The 23,042-nt window shown below is 39.3% G+C and overlaps 1 long non-coding RNA gene across 4 annotated transcripts in view; it reads left to right on the top strand.

Annotated features, from left to right (window-relative positions):
* LOC109548344 (uncharacterized) overlaps nucleotides 1–23,042 on the top strand; it is a 389,113-nt gene that overhangs the window by 140,380 nt on the left and 225,691 nt on the right. For all 4 annotated transcript variants that reach the window (XR_012327209.1, XR_012327210.1, XR_002174431.3 and 1 more), the window contains exon 3: nucleotides 18,840–19,019. This is a non-coding gene — a long non-coding RNA (uncharacterized lncRNA). The remainder of the gene's footprint in view (nucleotides 1–18,839; nucleotides 19,020–23,042) is intronic.

The following is a 23,042-nucleotide window of genomic DNA, read 5'->3' as shown; positions in this document are numbered from 1 at the left end:
GTAGGCCCTTGTTGTTTATCCATCCTGTATATAATAGTTTGCATCTGCTAATCCCAAACTCCCAATCCATCCCTCCCCCACCTCCATTCCCTCTTGGCAACCACAAGTCTGTTCTCTATGTCTGTGAGTCTGTTTCTGTTTAGTAGATAAGTTCATTTATAAAAGAGAGGTTTTAAAGTTGATTTTAAAATGCAAAAGAAAGCCAGGAGCCAAAGATGCTGGGAGCTCCCAAGTTAGAGGATGACTTGGGTTTTCTACATGTGGTATCACAATATGGCAGAAAGTGTGCAGACTGGGAAACGCAGAAGCTAGGCTTGAATCCTATTAGTTGTACTGCTTTAGCTAGATCCCTTCTTCAAATCTCTATTTTCTTCTCTGCGACATAGAGCCTTGATACCTCACAGGGTTGTTGTGAGGACTGAATAAGGCAATGTATGTGGAAGTGCATTGAGAATCACATAGGCACTACATCCATACTTATCACTTTATCTAACATTCTACACTAAGTAATGACACCACCACCTCTGAGGATTCCCTAGTGGCCCTTCTAGATTACCTACTTTTATGAGGCAAGCAAGGAAGTTGAGAGTAAGTATCCCACCAAGTTCTACATCTCTGCTCCTGGTTATCCCCAGAGAGGAGCTTTTTAAAAGTTTTCTGTGCCTAGGGGCTTGAAACAATCTCTAAAAACTAGGCTTTAACAAGGAAGCAAAACAAAGAGAACAGTTCCCTGGGCAGACACTAAACTGATAAATAGGCTGTGTGTACAGGACAGCCACAATCTAGATGGCGAGCATCATGTTTTCATTCCAGATGAGCTCCATTCAGAGGACTCAGCGTGGTCCTGTTAGAAGGCACTCCACTCTCGACGACATTAATGTGTCAATTCCTTGCTAAAACTTGGGCTTGTTGTGTAGAGTAAACCAGAGATCGTCTTTAATGACTGCCTTAAATAGCTTGAAAAACAATATCAACGACTTAAAAAACGAAGAAGCAAGCACAGTTTAATATATGAGCTTAAATTAACTGATTTTAAACATGTTGGCCTTTCCTGTAACGTGTGTGTCTAATGGATATCTCCTCCCCCACTCCACCCCTTCCGAAGCTTTCTGCTCCGCCCACCGCTTCCTCACCAAGACAAAGAAGCTTTGCATTAACTTCATTTATTTTGATCATTTTCCACTTAACTTTTGTGATTTTCCAGATCCTGGCAGGTATTCTAAAGCTTGTATTTGTCATCTTCCTGTTTGATTTGCATCTCGATACAGGATGAGAGTGAGTGTGATGAGTGAGGATGAAGTTATTTTCTTTAACTTCTTTTCATGACTCTGGAAGGAAGGAGTAGCATATAGTGGTCATAGTGTGGGAACAAAAATAAAGAGTATGAAAGGGTCGTTTTGGCTTGAGGTACTGGTAAATACTTCCAAAATGTAATATCTTTTTTTTTTTTTTTAATTTCAATACTACCAGCTATGCAAGTTCTGTAGGACAGACTCTTTGCAATCATTATGTGTAAATACCCTAGAGCTAGTTCTCCCAAAATGTTAGCAAAATCTCTTCTTTGCCTCAGTTTTAGTTCTCTACCAGCCTCTGGCACTATGCCCTGAGATCCCCAAAGAGAACAAATTTTTTTTTTTTAAGATCTTAGGATTACCGTGTAATAAAAGAAGACCAAAGCAAGGAAATCTCAAAGTGATTAAATTCTACTGATGGAATGTGAGACATTGTGGAATTGGGATTTTTAAAAAACTGGATTGCTTCACATCACATCACATAGGTAAACACTTACTCTGCCTACACATAGGTTGAGATTTGACATTTCACAACACAAAACATATGGTGTAACCTTTACGTTTAAGGAGTTGACATTGGCCAACACTGGGAAATGTACTTGGCCCCAAGTTTAGGGTTAGAGATTGAAAAATGAATGAGGCATAGTCTCTGTCTTCCGTGGATCAAAATCTAATTAAACAGTAACATGAGACTATAAAAATGTTCTAAATGATTGCCGTAGAAACTATATTCTACAGAGGGGAAGGCAAGAAACATTTAGTGAAGGTCCAGCTTGTGTTATATGCTGCAGTGTGTCGTCTTGCAAAACACCAAAAAACTACAACATAAGTATGATATGTATGTGCTGTCCTTAATTCTTATTTGAAATAAGATATTTAAGACTGAGTGAGGTTCAATTATTCAATTTGAGTTTTATGGCACACTCATGAATGACTTAGGTTCAATTAAGAAAATCCATAATCTTTGGACAAAACGATGTTTCAAGAGAGAAGAGTTGGGCTTTCAGAAAACCTTTGAAGGAAATAAAATACTGCTTACTGCTTTCAAAATCTTTAATCTGGTTCCAGACATCTAAACATTGTCCATGCAAATGCTTAAATGACTGCATTTATAGTCAATAACTAGGCTTAATTATTGTGAGGGGAAAAACTTGCTTTAAAAATTCAAATCCAAATTTTTAATCCATATTTCCACAATACTTGATAAGGATTAACGTGTGGTCCTTTTGTATAGCAAATGTAATATTGAATGTGACAATATTGAAAAACAATTTCATAAATACCATAGCTAATTAATTAGCAATGTCCAAATATTTAAAGTTATAAATCAAGTTGTTAATCTGTTAAGTAAAGTATATTCTAGCTTTCTACCTTAACAAATAGGACTTAATATAACAAAATAAAATATATGTGTGATGTTACATGATTAATATGAAATTTGGCAAAATGATGACAATTTATTCTTGTACTTGACTAAATGTTCTGTTGATGGGCTAGTGGTAGTTGGATAAGTGATCAAATAAAAACATACACAATTCAAAAATTATTAAAACTTAATGCATAATTCATTTCTGAGCAAAATCACTGATTTATGTTATTTTTGCTCAAACTACGAAATTTCCTTATGCAAGAATCTATTGCATTTGAGTTATCAGAGAGGAAGAATTTGACAAATTAATTAATTTGTCCTTTTTCTTACCTAAAAGTTTCTACCTCTCAAATCTTGCCCACACTCTAAGTCAAGGTTATCTCTGACACCATCAGAAACCCAACATAGAAAACTTCATGGCATTTGGACAGAGTCATCTTTTGTTTAGTAGACAGAGGGCAAGAGATATAGAGATAAGCTTGGCAGTATTAGTCACAGGAGGGTATGGTCAGAGGCACAGACGATGCTGGGCTGGAGCCAGCTCACATGGGCTTGAGAGAATCCATTAACGGCATCCTTCCCAGTTCTGGGGTCAATGACGTCACATTGGGAGTCTGAAACCCACGATGGGTGGGAGTATTTACACCTTGAAGATCAGCACATACTACAAATCAGGTTCCCCCTACCACCGTGAGCTGGTTCTTAAACATCATACAGCACTGGTTATGGGTGCTCTGAGCACTGGTTTGTGAGTGACAGAGATGTGCATGTGCCCGTTAATAAATTTATTCTGTGCGTAAGTTTGGGATATACAGAGCCCTCTAAAATACTCCTACTTCTCTTGCTTGGGTCTAGTGGCAACACTGATTTTATTAGGTTGTTCTTCTCCTTGAAGCTGTCATTTTCTATAATTTTCTAAACCAAAAAATAATCTTAGAGAGATCCTGATTTTTTTCCCCTCAGAGGAGACTGTACGTTTTACCCATTTGATACTCATCCTATAACTAAATAAAGCTATGAAGTTTTGAGTTTGGGCACCACATTGTGACATAAGTATCTCTTTTCTTAGTCTAAATTGATATAATGCTCTTAATCTGTTTCTTCTTTTCCTCATTACTAGAGCAGATTTTATGTTATAAGCATTGATCCAATTAAGAAAATGAAATCTTTCTGGATAAAAAAAATAAGGAAGTTGCGTGTTTGTTTATGTGTGTGTGTGTGTGTATGTGTGTGTGTGTGTGTGTGTGTGTATGTATGTCACTAAAGTGGCTTAATCGTTTACCTCTTAGAAAGATGGACTTTAAACTTGAAAAAAAATCTTGATTAGTGAAAAGAAGGATGTCAATAAAATGATGGAACATTGTAGGAAAAATAGGACTGGTCAGGTTAATTTTGTTAAATTACACTAAGGTGTAATTTAAAAATGAAAAAGTTCACCATATAATTCTTGTTCTAGGTAATATAAAAAAGACAAAATAGCTTGGGTTGCCAGGAATTCAGCATGGTAATTAAGAAGCTGATATACAAAGCAGAGAAGGAATTCATGTAACTACCCAACACAAAGCAGATCTTCCAATGTAGAATTATTTCCATCTTGGTCTTTACATGATAAGTATGCTTAGACCAGAGCCCTGTCAACTCTTATAACATACTCAACTATTCATCTATTTCCCTCCAAGACAAATAGATTAGTAATTCATACTTGGGCTTTATGAAAACAGTATCATAAAAATATCCTGCCATCTGTTGACTATCAAAGCCAGATACTGTATCTTTTCCTCTTAGAATGATTTCAACTTGGTTGATTAAATATGTTTAATATATTGTAGGGTTTACATTTATAAATTAATTTAGTTCAGAATGCTTTTCTGCGCCTATTTTTGTTTATAAAAATAAGCTTGGATAAAATTATGCTTTATAGTTAAAAATTGGATAGGAAGTGAGTGTTTTACAAAATTCCTGTCTTAACAGCTTTAATGAGTTGCTTATAAATTTTTCTTTTGTGAATAATGTACATATTAAGATGTATTCTTTTCCCTGAGTCTAGTCCTCTATCTAAATGTTGAATAGTTTTCAGACTTTATGATTCCGGAGTATTCATATCTCTCCCCATCACCCATCCTTCTTTCCTTCCTTATACCACTTTCAGTCTCCATGGGCATTGCCTCTGTCAGCTTCCTTCTACACAGCTACCACCTCACCCCATATAAAACATTGGACTTAAGTGCAAGATTTTTTTCTTATTTTCTTTTATGCATCCTAAGGTTTTCATGTAAAATGTCTATTCCTCCACCATATAATTTATCATTTTCCAAACTTCAGTTCTCTTTTTGGAATTATCACCAGTAGAAGTAACTTGCAATTCTAGCAATTTACATATATGGGAACATAACTTCTGGTGAATGTCAAAAAAATGTGAAGAAGTAAATTAATGTACTCTGGTATTTTACAAAGAAGGAATTTTTAAACACATGCATGTTCTTTCTCTTCTTTGTGCACACAGTGTTAATTTTGTGTAAAACTCACTTATATATGACCACTTCTTTGAAGCTTCTCTCACGCCCTTCTACTTCCCTACTCTATTCATGAGCTATCTTTGCGTTGTGTAGATGTTATTATGATGGCAGCTATCTCTTGCATAATAATAACAGTAACAATAATGATTATTGTTATTATTATTTTACTTGTCTTTTCTCCTAATAGACTCTAGGATTCTTGAAATCAAAATCTATGTACTAGTCATCTTTATATTTCTAATCTTTAACCTAATGAAGAATATAGATAAGATGATCAATGAATATTGGTGAAATCTTAAGTAAAGGCATGTCTCATTAAGGTAGTGAATGAGACTATTTTATATTACCTGGCAATTTTCAAGATGGATTAAATTCTCATGATTACAAAGGGCACATAAATAGGAAGAGATCACTTTGAATTAGTTGATGATAAATACTCTTGTTTAAAAACACCATTCAGAAGCTAGCTGATTGAAAAATAGTAGTTGCCCCGTCATAAATAAACCAACATTTTGTACTGCATTTACTATTGGTGACTCCTATCTAAAACAGTGGCTACAGAAAACATCAATTTTGGAAAAGCTACAAAAAAGAGAAATGGAGAATTAGGAGAGACTGGACAAAATTCTAAAAACCCACCCTCCACACAGGATAGTTTTATACTCAGAAATTACCTAAGAGGGACTGCAATCATATTTTTACAGATGTTAATGTGTTCCTATACCCAGGAGTAATAGATTAGTGCAGATAATGGCTCTTGTCTTCTCAGGTTTAGCTCTGTACTCTGCTTTGCTTGGCTTTCCTGCTCTTTCAAAAGGAAGACTGCTCACAGCAGGAGAATTTGATGCTAAGAAGCTGACAACACGTGCTTGTCTTTCAGTGGAATTCTGTTCCATTAAAAATAAACCAGGGCTTCATCCTCATTATAATTCTCCACGTGGGCCATAGACCACAGGTACAATCCCATATTCATCTTTAGTCTTGGTGAGACAGTGTCATTGTAATTTATGGAAAGATTCAGGAGATTCTTTCTTGCCTGCTAAATTTATTCTAACTGGATAAATCAACTTTTTATATCATTAAACTCACTTTCTTGTTTGATGAGCAACCAGAAATCTAAAATGATTTAATAACTGATACAGGGTTGTAGAGATGACACTGATGTCAGTGCTCTTTCTATTACATCAAGTTGACTAGGTCATGTAAACTTTTATTTCTCTTTAAGCACTGAGATAGGCTGGATCCTTTGGAATGTAGTGTCTAAATTTAGAAATTATTTCTATTATGACTGATATTTTTCTTTACCTGTGTAGACAGAACAATGGCCGCCCAAAGATGTCCACACCCTAATCCTTAGAATCTGTAAGTATGTTGCCTTACATGGCAGTAGGAACCTTGCAGATGGAATGAAAGTTAAGGACCTTAAGATACAGGGATAACCTGGTGCCTCCAATATAATTGGAAGGGCCTTTAAAAGTGGAAGAGGAGGGCAGAACAGTAAGTCAGAGATGAGATGGAAGAAGTGGAAAGTGACATTTGAAGCCCCAGAAGGATACTGTTGGTGGCTCTGAAGATTGGGGGGAATCCATGAGCCAAGGTATGCAGGTGGCCTTGAGAAGCCAGAAAAGGCAAGGAAACAGATTTTCCCCTAACACTTCCAGAAGGAGCACAGCTCTGCTGACATCTGAGCCCACAAACTTCTGACCACTAAGTCTGTGGCAATTTGCTACTGTAGCAACAGAAAATGAATACAGCTGACCCTTGAGCAATGTAGAGGTTAGGGGCATGGACCCCCGTGCAGTCCACATATAGCTTATAGTTGGTCCTCCATATCTGAGGTTCCATGTCCAGAGATTCAACCAACCTTGCATTGTGTAGTACATATTTACTGAAAAAAATCTGCGTATAAGTGGACCTGAGCAGTTCAACCCCGTGTTGTTCAAGGCTCGACTGTACATCCTCTTCTCAATTCCCTTCATCTCCTCAGTCTCCTAATGGCCATCATCTCCATCACCATCACCATCACCATCACCATCACCATCACCATCACAGCTGTTTTTTATTGAGTGCCTGTTATGTGGGAGGCCCTGGGCTTAGTGTTTCATATCAATTGTCTCTGATCCTTACCACAATCCTAACAGGTAGTTAACTCCTCTTGACAAGTGAGGTGATTAAGTGCTAGAAAGTCAAACAACTTGTCCTACGCCACACAGGTAATAAGTATAGGAACCTAGAGAGCTATCTCGGGATGAAAAATTATTTCAACTTTATAGGGAGGCAAAAACTATAATACTGTACTGTTTATTTCTGATATAATTTCTTCATGAGGGGATTAGGAGAAAAAAGATTAGGAGAAACCTTTCGAATTGATCCAACATGTTCGCAAGTGATGATCAGCAGGGTTTAGCGGTAGCAAAAGAGGAAATACATACTTATAAATAAGAAATTAAAAAAATATTTTAGCCATAGGTGTCTAAATTAGCATAGTATTTTGAGTTATCTTATTTCATTAACGTATGCAATGTTGTACACATTCCACCTACAAGCCTAGACGTTATTAAGATTATTTTATATGATTTTGAAAGAAACTTCTGCTGCTTAGATGACTGAGGAGATTTTCTAATCTCTTCATTAACTAATCTATAATTAAGTTCAAATTAGCTAAGGACTCTGTGGGTTTACATCATCTGAATTAGTTGGCTGAAGTTGTGTTTCTAGTCTCAGTGTGTTGAAATGATTAAAAATATGCTGGGATTAGATGCTTACTAAATGCCATTTGCTGGTGGTTCTAAAGCTGCAGGTTGCAGGAAGGTCTGGAAACTGAGTGAACATGTGGTACCACATTAGGGCACTGGGGTGAGGTGCCAGGAGGAATTCAAGAATGTATGGCACTCTAGAGCCCTCGAGCCACAACTACTGAAGCCCGCACACCCTAGAGCTTGTGCGCCACAACTACTGAGCTCGTATGCTGCAACTACTGACGCCCACGTGCCTAGGGCCCGTGTTCCGCAACAAGAGACGCCACCACAATGAGAAGCCTGCGCACCGCAACGAAGAGTAGCCCCGCTCACTGCAACCAGAGAAAGCCGGTGTGCAGCAACGAAGACCCAAGGCAGACAAAACTAATTCATTAATTAATTAAAAAAAAAAGAACGCACGGCAGTGTTAGTGGAGGTTCGAAAGGGTACATGGTGAACATCCTAGAAGGTCAGGGAACCTAGAAAAAGAGAAAAAAAAAAGGCAGGAAAAAAGGCTCAGAAAAAACCAAAACTCAGGGAGAGACTGATAGAACAAACCTAGAAAAAAGATAAAAAGAACACTGGAAATTTTTTTTATTTAATTTTTATTTTATATTGGAGTCTAGTTGATCTACAATGTTGTGTTAGTTTCAGGTGTACAGCAAAGTGATTCAATTTTACATATATCCATTCTTTTTCAGATCCTTTTCCCATATAGGTAACTACAGAATATTGAATAGAGTTCCCTGTGCTATACAGTAGTCCTTGTTGATTATCTATTCTACATATAGTAATGTGTATATGTTAATCCCCAACTCCCAATTTATGCCTCCCCCGCCATTTCCTCTTTGACAACCATAAGTTTGTTTTGAAGTTTGTGAGTCTGTTTCTGTTTTGTAAATAGGTTCATTTGTATTATTTTTTTTTAGATTCCACATATAAGTGATATCATATAATATTGGTCTTTCTCTGTCTGACTTACTTCACTTAGTATGATAATTTCTAGGTCCATCCATGTTGCTGCAAGTGGCATTATTTCATTCTTTTTTATGGCTGGGTAATATTCCGTTGTATATATGTGCCACATCTTCTTTATCCATTCTTCTGTTGATGGACATTTAGGTTGCTTCCATGTCTTGGCTAATGTAAATAGTGCTGCAGTGAACATTGGGGTGCATGTATGCTTTCGGATTATGGTTTTCTCTGGATATATGCCCAGGAATGGGATTGCTGGATCATAGGGTAGTTCTATTTTTAGTTTTTTAAACTAAACCTCCATACTGTTCTACATTGTGTCTGTATCAATTTACATTCCCACCAACAGTGCAAGACGGTTCCCTTTTCTCAACACCCTCTCCAGCATTTAATGTTTGTTGACTTTTTGATGATGGCCATTCTGACTGGTGTGAGGTGATACCTCATTATAGCTTTGATTTACAGTTCTCTAATAATTAGCAATGTTGAGCATATTTTCCTGTACTTTTTGGCCATCTGTATGTCTTCTTTGGAGAAATGTCTATTTAGATCTTCTGCCCATTTTTTGATTAGGTTGTTTTTTTGATATAGGTTGTTTTTTGACATGACCTGTTTGTGTATTTTGGTGGTTAATCCCTTGTCGGTCGCTTAGTTGCAAATATTTTCTCCCACTATGTGGGTTGTCTTTTCATTTTGTTTATGGTTTCCTTTGCTGTGCCGAAGCTTTTTTTTTTTTTTTTTTGCGTTACGCGGGCCTCTCACTGCTGTGGCCTCTCCCGTTGCGGAGCACAGGCTCCGGATGCGCAGGCTCAGAGGCCATGGCTCACGGGCCTAGCCGCTCCACGACATGTGGGATCCTCCCGGACCAAGGCACGAACCCGTGTCCCTTGCATCGGCAGGCGGACTCTCAACCACTGTGCCACCAGGGAAGCCCTGCCAAAGCTTTTAAGTTTAATTAGGTCCCATTTGTTTATTTTTGTTTTTATTTTCATTACTCTAGGAGGTGGATCCAAAAAGACATTGCTGCGATTTATGTCGAAGAGTGTTCCGCCTATGTTTGCTTCTAAGAGTTTTAGAGTAGGTCTTTAATCCATTTTGGGTTTATTTTTGTGTATGGTGTTAGATTTCGTTCTTTTACGTGTAACTATCCAGTTTTCCCAGCACCACCTATTGAAGAGACTAAGACTGGAAATATTTAAAACAGAAGTGTTAGGAAGGGTGCCTGTAACTTAAAAGAGAGACAAGTTTGATGTTTTAGGGTGTGAAGTTTAGGATGAGTTAAGTTAAAAACCAAAGAGATTTAGATTATTATTATTTTTTACACCCTACCCCATTTTTTAAGTGTTCAGTCCTTACCTCATGTGAAAATATCAAGCCAATAGCTCACTCTCGTTTATTGAGCACTAAGTATGTGTCAGAAAGGCTTAATTTCTTGGTCATTAGTTCACACCATTAGTCAACAAAAGAGCTGGGATTTGGTTCTAATTATATCTGACATCCAAGTTCATTCATTTTAAACCACTATGTTGTAATTTTGAAGACACATAGAATGTATATTTATCTTCAGTTAGGATGATTAAAGGCTCACTTATGCCCTAAAATCCTGAGTCTAGGTCTGTGAAGAATTAAGGAAGAAAGGGATTACAGGGTCATTGTCCTACCTCTTGGGCAAAGATGCATAAGGTTCATGGTCAGGACTCCTCAGAGATCCAGACATCATCCTGTCTCTCAACATCTACATGAAATGAAGAAGGAGAGTAGGGTGGAGGAGACTGAGAATTGCCACAAATATCCATGCTTTCATTTTTCTTTAGTAATAGAACATCCAGTAATAGAACATCCAGTTCTATTACATCCAATGTAATAGAACATTCAGTGCTGTTCTGGATGTAAAATGCATTTTAGTATTTGTAGCCTCCCTTGCAGCTACGTATGATTATGTTCTAGCCAATGAAATAAAAAAGGGAAGTGTGTGGAACTTCTAAGAAGGCTCTTAAAGAGAACTGGATCATTAGGAGGCATACCATTTTGGTCCTTCTGCCATTTCTTTTTCCTGCTGCCTGGAGCAGATGAGATGATTGGAGCTCTAGCAGCCGTTTTGTTCCATGAGGTGACCTTGTGGATGAAAGCCAGCATTAATTAGGATGGTGAAGCAAAATGATGACTCCTTGGTTATACCAGGACTTTCTACCACTGGACTTGAGAGAAATAAAATCTGATGATCTTTGAGACAGTGCTCTTTTGGGTTTTCTAATATACTTAAGGTGATATAGTCCCAATTGATAACAAGAGCTATACGAATCTGAGCTCTCATAGAAGCAGACATCAAGACAGGATTGGACATGTAAGAGAGTTATTGGGGCGGAAGGTCAGTGAAGGAACAAAAGGGGAGGGAGCCAGGGGTGGTGAGGAGAGCACCGGAAAGAGAGGGAAGAAGCGGGGTGGAGGGTAGGGTACAGCCAGAATCTCAGTCTGCAGGGCAGGTTTTGGCCAGGACAAAGCTGCCCATTTGAGGTGCCCTGCATCTCCCAGGCAGGGATCTGCAGGGTGTCCCGGTCTTTGGCTTGGAGCAGTGAGTGCAATTGTGGATGGATTCAGAGCACAGAAACTGGGCATTCGTCATCACATGTCCCACAGCAGAACTGGCTGAGGTGCATTTTCTTGGCCAAAAAACAAATTTTGTTTATGTCTGTTTCTGTGTAGACTCCTCTGCCTCAAAAATATTCTCAGAGATAGCCATGGTGGCAAACTGTCCAAAAGCATTTTAATTAGGACAAAACCAAAAACGATGTCATCGGTGACATCTTTTTTCTAGCGTCCCTCAATGGTTGCGGTACCTGTCATAGGCTAAATCCATTTCAGAGGGGAGAGTAACAAAGCACACTTTTGTGATTTCTCTCAGTTTGGAAAATAAATGAGATCTGAGAATTCAACATCGGTGAGGCCACAGCCAGCCCAGGCTGGCTTGGGGAAGCTTGAGTCTGGGTGGTGGAGGCTGCTGGTCTCACTCTTGCTGCATTGAAGTCCGCCGGGTGCCACGACTCAGAGCCACCACTCAAAGCAACACACTGCCAGAAACGTCAGGCCCATGAATGCATTACAAAGGCTATAAATGGAAAATGTGCCTTTCCTATTGACTTGCTTATATAAATAGCTTAGAGATGTTTTCCAAGTGCAAATCCCTAACACTTAAAAAATTTTACTTCATCCAGTGGGAAGAAAATACTCATTAAAGGAACCACAAACCTCAGCTTCTTGGCAGGAATTTTCAGCTCATTACATGGTAATTAATACTAATCTATATGCTAAAAAGTAAAAAAAAAAAAAAAAGCCTTTTTTCTTTGTTCCAGTTTTTATTACTGCTGCTCTGCCAGACAGCCAATAAAGATAAAACAGAATCCTTCCTTTTTTTAAGAGGCTATAATGCAAATGAAAGTTTTCAGGCTTCAGGGAAGAGATCTTTACATTTCTAGGTTCTCGATGATAAAAAGTTATTGTTATTTTTTAAATTACAAACATCGCTACAATACATTGCAACAGCTCTAGACACCACAACCAGTAAAAATAATGCAAAAGTGCTAGGAATCTCAAAGCTCTTTAAACCCACTTTTTAGATATGGCTTTTTTTCTGGATTAGATTACGTAACCATGGGATCTGACTGAGATTATATTTCATATTCTCTATGGTATCAGATACACATGGCTCGTTATGGAATTTAAAAGCATAGTCTCTGATGATTATTGCAAACTAAACCATCCAGAATAAGTGAGAGACGAATAGCCAGTTTCTTAAAAGTGTGAAATATGGAATGTTTTTGCCTGTATTCCTGCCATTATGTTTTTTGGAAAAATTGGATATATCTTTCATTTTCATATAATCTCAGGGAATAATACTGGTGATGACTATGGTGATAAATAAGGAAATGATTAAGAAAGTAAACAAAATATAATGATAGATAGGAGGAGGACTGGTTGGGAAGGAAATAAACACCAAGAACATATTATAAATAAGGTGCTGGATGTGGGCATTGCATTTACTGTGAATTTAAATGACGTAAATTTGAAATGATATGATATACATATTAAATTTCCACTTTATGCAAAATTGAAATGATGCAAGTTCTCCCAAATTAAAAATTCTTCAAAATATTGTATATTTACAAAAGTTAAGGGGTTGGTAAAATGTATTTATGCTACTGACACCTTGTCTGGAAACAAAGATACCTGTCATTCTTTGTTAAGATTACTTTGGTTATTATGGTAGTTTTGAGTTATGCCAACTCTTCAGAAATCTGTCTCCTTCATGCATTGTGAGGGCCATCCACTGAGTTTCAGGGAGGCCAATTAGAAACACACATCAGTCAATGCCACTGAAGGTCTCCCAGTCCAGTGAGGGAGATAGAGAAGTAGATAGATGAGTGAAACAAGGTGAGATGTGGAATGACTGAGGCATGAACAGAATGCTTCCAAGGCCCAGAGAAAAGATACCTGACCCAACTTTAAAGGCAGGTAAGACATTCAAAAAGCAACTGTCACCTGAGTTGATTCACCTAGAAAAGTGGAATTTCTCCTGGCAAATAATTTGAGTGGATGTTGAGGCGACTGTAGGAGGAAAAGCAAATTCAGATTCGAGAGAACAGAATATGCAAAGGTATGCAGAGAAAGAAGCATTGTAGTAGTCAGTCCAGAACACAGTAGGCAGTGGGTCTGGAGAGGTGATTGGCAGTCATATCATCCAGGGCTGTGCTAAGGAATGTGGACAAAATGGAGCTACGAATACTCACTTTATAGGCTTTGAGTAGCAGAACGACCCAGCCAAATTTCTATTTTATAGGAATCATTCCGAAAGTAATATGGAAGATGATTGGGGGGATGCAGAGCAGGGGCAATATAAGACGTGATGAAGTTCAAAGCTAAGGCAGAAGAGGAGAGAAAGAAAAAAAATGATGAAATTGGGTGACCTTTACGCAAAAAATGATGAAATTGGGTGACCTTTACACAAAAAATGAATATGTTTTGACAGCTAATTAGTTCGGGCTTGGGGTAGAAATCACTGGGGATGAAGATAAAGGTGTGGAGATATGGGTAAATATGGGCAGAATCAGCAGAACTTAGAGGCCAGTTGGATACGGATGCCGAGGGGCAGGGAGGGATTATTGACCCAGTAAGTGTTGGGCTGGAATAGTGTGCAGTAAAGGATGAATTCACCAGATCTGAATTGTTCAAACTCTGCGTGTTCTAAAGAAAAGTTTGGCCCTTGCCTATCCCCTGGGAGATAACCTCTAAGCCCTCGGACTATCTTGACTGTTAAGAACATCTTTGTTTACCTGAAGCTTTGGGCCATGCTAGATAGTTTATGGTAACAGCCTGATTTATGGTGGGAGCCTTGGGGTGTGTAGTACATCAGCTTGAGCTCTGGAGGGAACAGACGCTAAGTAACTAAGATCAGCTATGTGGGCACTCAGCCTATGTGACCAGCCTACAAAAATCGTGGACAGAAATGCTCGGGAGCCTCCCTGGTGGGTAATACCTTATGTGTGTTGTCACACAACATCACCAAGAGAATTAAGTGCTGTGTGTTAACACTTCCCTGGTAAAGACCAGTTGGAAGCTCATGCCTGGTCTCTCCTGGTCTCTGCTCTGTGTGTCTTTTACCTTCGAGGATTTTCATCCATATTCTTTCACTACTTTAAACTACAATAAACAGTGAGCATAACAGCTTTTCCAACTTCTATGAGCCTCTCTCTCGAATCACTGAAGCTGAGGGTGGTCCTTGGGACCTCTGAAAACAAGTAATCAATTGAGTAAATCGTGGCACCATTTATGGAGCTAGGGAATACATGAGGAGAAGAAGATTTGGAGTAAAAGATGAGTTTTATTTTGAATACGTTGAGTTAAAGTGCTTGAGGAACATGCAGGTGGAAATGCCCAGTAAGAATTATATATAAATGTGGATGGAGGAGAGAGGACTAAATCAGGGCTAGGAATCTGGGGACCATAACTAGAGATGCTATTTAAATCCGTGGGTAAGGATGAGATTACGCTGGGAATTTAAAAAAAAAAGGAGTTACAAGAAGAATTTTGGAAAACTCTGATCTTTAAGGGAAAGAGAAGACACCATCTAAGAACCAGAAAGAAATTGAGAAATCAGCAGTATCTCAAAAACCAACAGTAAAGAATATTCCAAGCAGGAGATTCGTCTTTTTGGTATAACAATGTCAAAAGTCACAGAAAGACCAAGTAATACTGGGAGTGAAGTGCATCACCTGGATTTTATTTTACTTATTTATGTTTTAAACATTCTTTTCAAAATATTCTTTTCCATAATGATTTATCCCAGGAGATTGGATAGAGTTCCCTGTGCTATACCATAGGACCTCATCATTTATCCATTCTAAATGTAGTAGTTTGCATCTACCAACTCCAAATTCCCACTCCATCCCTCTCCCTCCCCCATTCCCCCTTGGCAACCACAAGTCTGATCTCTGTGTCTGTGAGTCTGTTTCTGATTTATAGATAGGTTCATTTGTGTCATATTTTAGATTCCACATATAAGTGATATCGTATGGTATTTGTCTTTCTCTTTCTGACTTACTTCACTTAGTATGATCATCTCTAGTTGCATCCATGTTGCAGCAAATGGCATTATTTTTTATGGCTGAATAGTATTCCATTGTAGTAGTTTACACTTAACAGATGAAGTTGATGCTCAAAATGATATGGTGATTTGGCAAAAGTCACACAGAGAGTGGCAGAGGGTATCTTAGAATTTAGGTCTGGGTGACAGCCTACATTGTTCCTACTAAATCCTACTACTGGCCAGTCTCATGAGAGAGAGAGAGATCTCTCAAGACCATATCTGAGTCTCACTTATTCTTCCTGAGTCACTGTGAGCCTGTGTTCTGCATGAAGCATTCTCTAACCGTGCCAACACTCTCTGCTTCCTCCCTCACCTTCATTTCCTGTATCAGACACACTCCTGCACATCTACTTTGGATGGAGGCATGCTGTCTCCCACAGGGAGATTGTAAGTTGTCAAAGGCAGAGGATTACGTTTCAAAGTATATCTGAACAAAGCTATGAGTTATGGCATGATTTCTAACTTCCTATCCTTGTGATGTTGCTTTAGATATAAAAAGGTGAATCTTACCCCAGGGGATGTATATTCTGTAAAGGAAAGAAGAATCAGTCTGCAGAGGTTTTATCATGCATCCAACCCGTAGATTATGATAACTTTTTTTTTTTTTTTGCCTTGCAGACGTAAGTAGGAATTGTATAGCTAGACAACAAAACTGGTAAGGAAATGAACCGGGAGTGAAAACTTCACCTCTTTCCTCTTGTGGGGGAAGTGGAGCCTAAAGGGTGGTGAGGGGTTTGTAGGAGGTTAATTTGAAGGAAGTTCATAGGATAATCAAGGTAGACACTGAACAAAGTAGTAGATTAAGATTTAAAAAGATGGTGGTAAAATTATAAATGTCACCTGTGAGATAAGTAGAAAAAATTGGTTACTAGGAAATAAGAAGTTATTTTTCCTTGTTAATTTTCTTTATTGCTGGGGACCCCGAGTGTTTGCAGTCTGAGCTGGTGACGCCCCTCACATTTGTAATGAAGGCACTTGTTCGAAGTGGTTCCTAGGATTAAAAATATTCCCTGTTCTTTGCGGTACGCGGGCTTCTCACTGCTGCGGCCTCTCCCGTTGCGGAGCACAGGCTCCAGACGCGCAGGCTCAGCGGTCCTGGCTCACGGGCCCAGCCACTCCGCGGCATGTGGGATCTTCCCGGACCAGGGCACGAACCCGTGTCCCCTGCAACGACAGGCAGACTCTCAACCACTGCGCCATCAGGGAAGCCCTCCCTGTAGGGAAGCCCTCCCTGTTCTTGCTGTCCCATTCTTTTTCACTTCCCTCAGACTGAGTTTTGAAGTTCTGAATGCATCCAGAGAAAATGAGGAGGTGGAGTTTTTATTCACAAAATGTTACCTGCTGATTAAATGTTTATGTATTTTCTGTCCTAGCGATCACTTTTATTAAATCCCTATCTTGTAAGTGCCTACAGTGTGATGGTGGGTGTAGTGTTCATGGGTGAAACATGACCACTCAGCTAAGTACTTCTTTCCAGTGGTGTTGAGAAGGAATAGGAACCGTTTCTGAAATTAGTGACCTGGCTTCAGTGAAATCATGATTTATAGTCTCAAATATGAGAAGTTGATATTAATGAATACTGATCCATTCAAGGTATCTTCTCTCCTCAAAAGATATTTATAAGCGACTTGGGCAAAACATGACGGCATTTGAATGCATTACAATAGAAATTCAGAAATCCTCTGCCATTTCTTATGCAAATACTTTAGTAAGTTACAACTGAATCATGAATGATGTAGTCAGACTTCCCAGAAGTGGGAGTTCCTATCCCTGAAAATGATTTATTGGGATGAATTGTAGCATTACCAATTTTCCTGTGATTTTAGGAGATAAATTAGGATTGAAGCTTCCCAAAAGATATTAAAATAATTTTAATTCTTTTAATTCATTTAGTAGCAGAGTAAAATTGATGTAACCAAAATCACTTTCAAGTTTTTGGAGCATTTCTAGAGAAAATTTCTTTTTGAAGTTTATTCATAAAAATGAAGTAGAATATGATATAATGCAATGAAAAATGAATATTTAAAGATAATAGTTTTTCACCAAGATCTTATTGCTTAGTGAAACTGGCAAGCCATAAAAACTTTTCTGAGTAAAAATTTTAAGCAAATTGTAAACTCTTAGAGTTATTTACTCTAATCATCTTACCTTACAGATGAAGAAACTTTGAGGTCCCAAGGCTAAGAAATTTAACCCGGATCATGTAGCAAAGTTCCTGGATAACTAGGGACCTCAATTCCCAGACTAGAGGTCTTTCAGTTGATTAATTTAAGCCTCCATGTTCCTCAGAAAATTGAGAATTCTTCCCGACTTGAAAGGCTCTGTTTTCCCGTCACCCCAGAGTAGCTCTTTTACTAAGGCTGGCAAAAGTATTTAGCTGCTTGGAGCACCTGTGAAACATGGTGTGAACTTTAATCTTTAAACACCAGGTTTCCCTGGGAAAGAATAAAAAGTGAGCTAGCCTTCTACATTAGTCCTCTGTAGTTGTGCGTATAAATTTTATTCCATGATAGTGGGTAAAAGATATGTCATCTTACCTTTAAATAAATCAAATTTAATTTGTTACAAGCCCCCATCCTCTTGGGCTGGCAAGAAATTAAATATCAGTCATTACTGGGATACTTCCCCAGCAGTCAGGGTCAAGTGAAGGTTTCAACCATCCTAAGCTGAAAGTTCCCTTAATTTGGAACGTATGGAAGTTCCCTTAATTTGCAACCCTCCACCCTCACTTGCCCTCCCCCTCCTTGGTCTTTGAGAAGCCCTATACAGTAAGTCCCCTACATATGAACCTTCAAATTGTGAACTTGCAAAGATGCGAACGTGCATTCCATCAGCGTCAGGTGTGAGTGAAATTGCAGCTTGCCCTTGTCTCCTACTGCTCACAATCCTTCAGCTCTACCGTCTCCCACCTCCTCTCCCCCCTCCACTCAGTAATTCTTCTTGCTCCATCACTCGATGCCAGCCCCTGTGTGCCAGCTGTTGTACTGTACTACTGTACTTTTCAAGGTACTGTACTGTAAGATTAAAAATGTTCATTTTTTGTTTTTTGTTTTTTTTAGGTTTTGTGTGTGTGTGTGTGTGTGTGTGTGTGTGTAGGCGTCCTGAATTCCCAAACTGTTTAAGGGTCAATTTGTACTTACAATAAAACTTCTGCAGAATATTCAGATGATATTAGGAATAGATGTTCCTACAGTGTCATTATTCTAAGGAGAATCTAGGTCTAATACAAGGAAAAAGAGGGGGCATTTATATATTTTTTTATAAATTATTATTATTTTTGTGTGTGTGTGTGTGTGTTTTTTTTGGCAGTACGCGGGCCTCTCACTGCTGCAGTCTCTCCCGCTGCGAAGCACAGGCTCCGGACACACAGGCCCAGCGGCCGTGGCTCACGGGCCCAGCTGCTCTGCGGCATGTAAGATCCTCGCGGACCGGGGCACAAACCCGTGTCCCCTGCATCGGCAGGCAGACTCTCAACCACTGCGCCACCAGGTAAGCTATAAATTATTATTTTTGAAGTATACAGAAAACCAGCCTTTTAAACTCAGTTCTCCATTCGCTACATGATTTTAATGGCCTTTTCCCCCCACCCCTGTTTATCATATTTTATTTAGAAAGTGATGGTAGCTAACTCATGATTATTTTTTGTTTTTTTATGTATTATTTGTGTGAAAAGTATTATAAACCTATAGTAAACCTATAGTAGAGTACTATATATAGCCGATTGTTTTAGTTGGGTACCTAGGCTAACTTTGTTGGATTTATGAACAAATTGGACTTACGAATGTGCACTCCGAATGGAACTTGTTCATATGTAGGGGACTTCCTGTATTGGGCTGGTTTGGAGAGCAAAGACCTTGAACTTCAACCCCATTACTTGATAATAGCCTTAGCGGGTTGAATGGTGACCACCAAAACGATATGTCTGTGTCCTAACACTCCAACCCTGTGAGTGTGACCTTACTTGGAAAAAAGGATCTTTACAAGTATCATTCGGTGAAGGATCTTGGGATGAGAACATCCTGTCCCTAAATTCAATGACAGTTTCCTTAGAAAAAGAGGGGAGGACACAGACAGAGGAGAAGGCCATACTGGATACTGGAAAGCAGATTCTGGAACGGTGCAGCCATATGTCAAGGAAACTTTGGAGCCCCCAGGAACTGGAAGAAGCAAAGCAGGATTCTTTGGTAGAGCCTTCAGAGGGAGTACGGCCCTGCCAACACCTTGATTTCATACTTCTGATTTTCAGAACTTTGAGAGAATAGATTTCTGTTGTTTTAAGCCTCCAAGCTTATGGTAATTTGTTACAGCAGGCATGGAAAACGAACACGGTGGGGTTACTGGGCAAGTCAATTACCTTCTCTATGTCAATTTATTCCTCATGTTGAGTGCAAGGATGATATTAGTGCTTACCCCGTAGGGTAATGAGGATAAATAAGCCAGTCAACTGCTTAGAACAATACCGCAGCTTGGTAAGACCCCGCAACCATTTGGTCTTGTGTTATTAGTCCGTGCTGATCACCACTGATAAGTTCATTTTCAGACTTTCAGTCCAGGTAAGATTACCTGGACTTTTGAGGGCTTGAGTGTCTGCTTCTGCTATGCGAACCTGGAGGAAAAGGTAGTCTGTGGACTCCAGGGCCCCATCACCCTGCACCAACCTTCCCTAGGTGCTCTCTGCAGCCCTGCGCGTCTAAGTAGGCGGGGTCTCCTCTGGCAATGCACGACAGCAAGCAGAGGGTTGGAGCTTCAAAATTGACATCTTGTTCCCTTATCCGCTGTAAAAACATAGTGCTTTTCTTTTGGGGGCAAAAATGTTAATATCTGTCAGTTTTTCTTACTAACTCATGATGCTGAACATTTTTTTTTTTTTTTTTTTTTGCCGTACGCGGGCTTCTCACTGTCGTGGCCTCTCCCGTTGTGGAGCACAGGCTCCGGACGCGCAGGCTCCGCGGCACGTGGGATCTTCCCAGACCGGGGCACGAACCCGTATCCCCTCCATCGGCAGGCGAACTCTCAACCACTGCGCCACCAGGGAAGCCCAATGCTATACATTTTTAATTAACAAATTAACCAGTCCACTGTAAAACTTGGTGATAGTTTTACTTCTGATAGAGAAGGGCGATTTCTTTCTAATCTGCCTCATGGCTGTGGATGGCTTATTTAAATTGCCACTTGACTGAAGACAGTGGTTCTGTCATGCGTCTTTGTATCCCCTTGCTCTGTGCCTTGTACATGGTAGGTACAATCAATATGCAATACTGTATATGATTGGCTGTGGAGCTATTACATTGCAATGCTCCTGGGCTGCGAGATATAAAAAGTTTCAGAGCACTCAAAAAGAGACTGATTTTTCCCTGAAACCCAAAGCAGAAAGTACCCTTACCACTAAAAAAGAAAAAATTTTAAGAATCTCTTCTTTTGACCACTAAGTCGTGGCCAATTTTGCAAGACTCTGACTTTTACCTTTTCACACGTTGTCCCCTCTGCTTATGGTGTTCCTCTCCTCCTTGGCCACCCCTTCAACCTTCACGTCCCAAGTCAAATGTCACTTGTGCAATGAAGTCTTCTGGGATGTTCTCACTGCTGATTCTTGTCCCCACCACTATCATGGCGCTTGTCACAAGGAATTGTAATTACTGACTTGCATTTCTGGCTTCTAGGCTGGGAGCTTCCAAAGGGTCCTCTGCAGTTCCATCTCTGTACTCCTAGGGTAGACCGTGGTGCCTGGATGTAGGCTTGCTCAGTAAGCATTGGTTGACTGACAGTTTAACTGTCTATATCAATGAATGCGTTGATGAACAGTATTCCAGTGGGGTTTGCAATGCCTGCCCATTAATCAGTAGCAACATGACAGACTGGATCAGGGTTAGGGAGGTGCCTTAATGTCTGTGACTGTCTCCGTTTGGTTGACTCCTCTTATTTTAGTGAAGTCGTTCTGCTGTGTTAGCAGTGATTGAATTACCAATCGCCCATCTTCTCCTTGCGCCTTCTTAATTGTCCTGTATCACAGTGGGATCTCTCGTTCTGCTAATTCACTTTACCAACTGATAATCTAAAAATTTTATTTTTTTAAATAATTTATTTTATTGAAGTACAGTTGATTTACAATGTTGTGTTAATTTCTGCTGTACAGCAAAGTGACTCAGTTTTTCATATATATATATTCTTTTTCATAATCTTTTCCATTATGGTTTATCATTGTTATTTATCCATCCTATATATAATAGTTTGCATCTGCTAATCCCAAACTCCCAATCCCTCCCACCCCATCCCCCCTGCCCCTTGGCAACCGCAAGTCTGTTCCCTATGTCTATGAGTCTCTTTCGTAGATAAGTTCATTTGTGTCATATTATAGATTCCGCATGTAAGTGATATCATATGGTATTTGTCTTTCTCTTTCTGACTTACTTCACTTAGTATGATGATCTCTAGGTCCATCCATAATGCTGCAAATGGCATTGTTTCATTTTTTTTATGGCTGAGTAGTATTCCATTCTATATATGTAACACATCTTTATCCATTCCTCTGTCAGTGGACACTTAGGTTGTTTCCATGTCTTGGCTATTGTGAATAGTGTTGCTATGAACATAGGGGTGCATGTGTCTTTTTGAATTATAGTTTTGTCTGGATATATGCCCAGGAGTGGGATTGCTGAATCATATGGCAGCTCTATTTTTAGTTTTTTGAGGAACCTCCATACTGTTTTCTATAGTGGCTGCACCAACTTACATTGCCACCAACAGTGTAGGAGGGTTCCCTTTTTTCCACATCTTATAGAATACTGTCCAAGTCCTTTTCCTTGCACTGAGTACAAGAACAGAAGCAGGAGATCCTCTATGGAGCCAAGGAGAGATAACAATGCTTTGGAATAGGGTCATAACAGTGAGAAGGAAGAGAACTGGGGAAATTTGGTATATGCTATAGAGGGAGGGTCAACAGGACTTGCTGAAAGGATTGTATGTGGGAGGTGAGAGAAAGAGAATAAGTATGGCGCATTCCTAGATTTGGATCTGGGCAACTGGGAGGAAGGTGAGATGGGGAAAACCAAGACAGAAATAGCTTTATTTTTATTTTATATTATTGTATTTTATTTTATTGTATTGTATTTTATTTGTGTGTGTGCATGTGCATGTAGTGAAGTTGAAAATCAAGAGTTTTGCTCTGGACAAGTTAACCTTGAGCTACGTGATAAATTAGGCATTAGAGATGTTGGTTGGCAACTGGACACCCACGTTTGGAACTCATAAGGGCTCAGAGGTGGGATATTCAGTTTGGGATTCACTAGCACATACGTGATCTTTGAGGACTGGGGGTGTTTGAGATCACCTTGGGGAAGAGTGCAGACAGAGAGAAGAGTGTCCTGGGACTAAGCCCTGGATAAGTTCCAATGCGGGCAACACTTATTATCAGTTATTTCCAATACGTTTCTTTTCGTATTAGCGATCTCTTTACAAAACCTGAAGCTTCTATTTTATAGGGTTCCCAGTCTCAGAGAGTTCAAAAGAATTATA

This window comes from Tursiops truncatus, chromosome 17, assembly GCF_011762595.2.
Source record: "Tursiops truncatus isolate mTurTru1 chromosome 17, mTurTru1.mat.Y, whole genome shotgun sequence".
Lineage (NCBI taxonomy): Eukaryota > Metazoa > Chordata > Mammalia > Artiodactyla > Delphinidae > Tursiops > Tursiops truncatus.
This window is presented reverse-complemented; position numbering and strand designations above follow the sequence as displayed.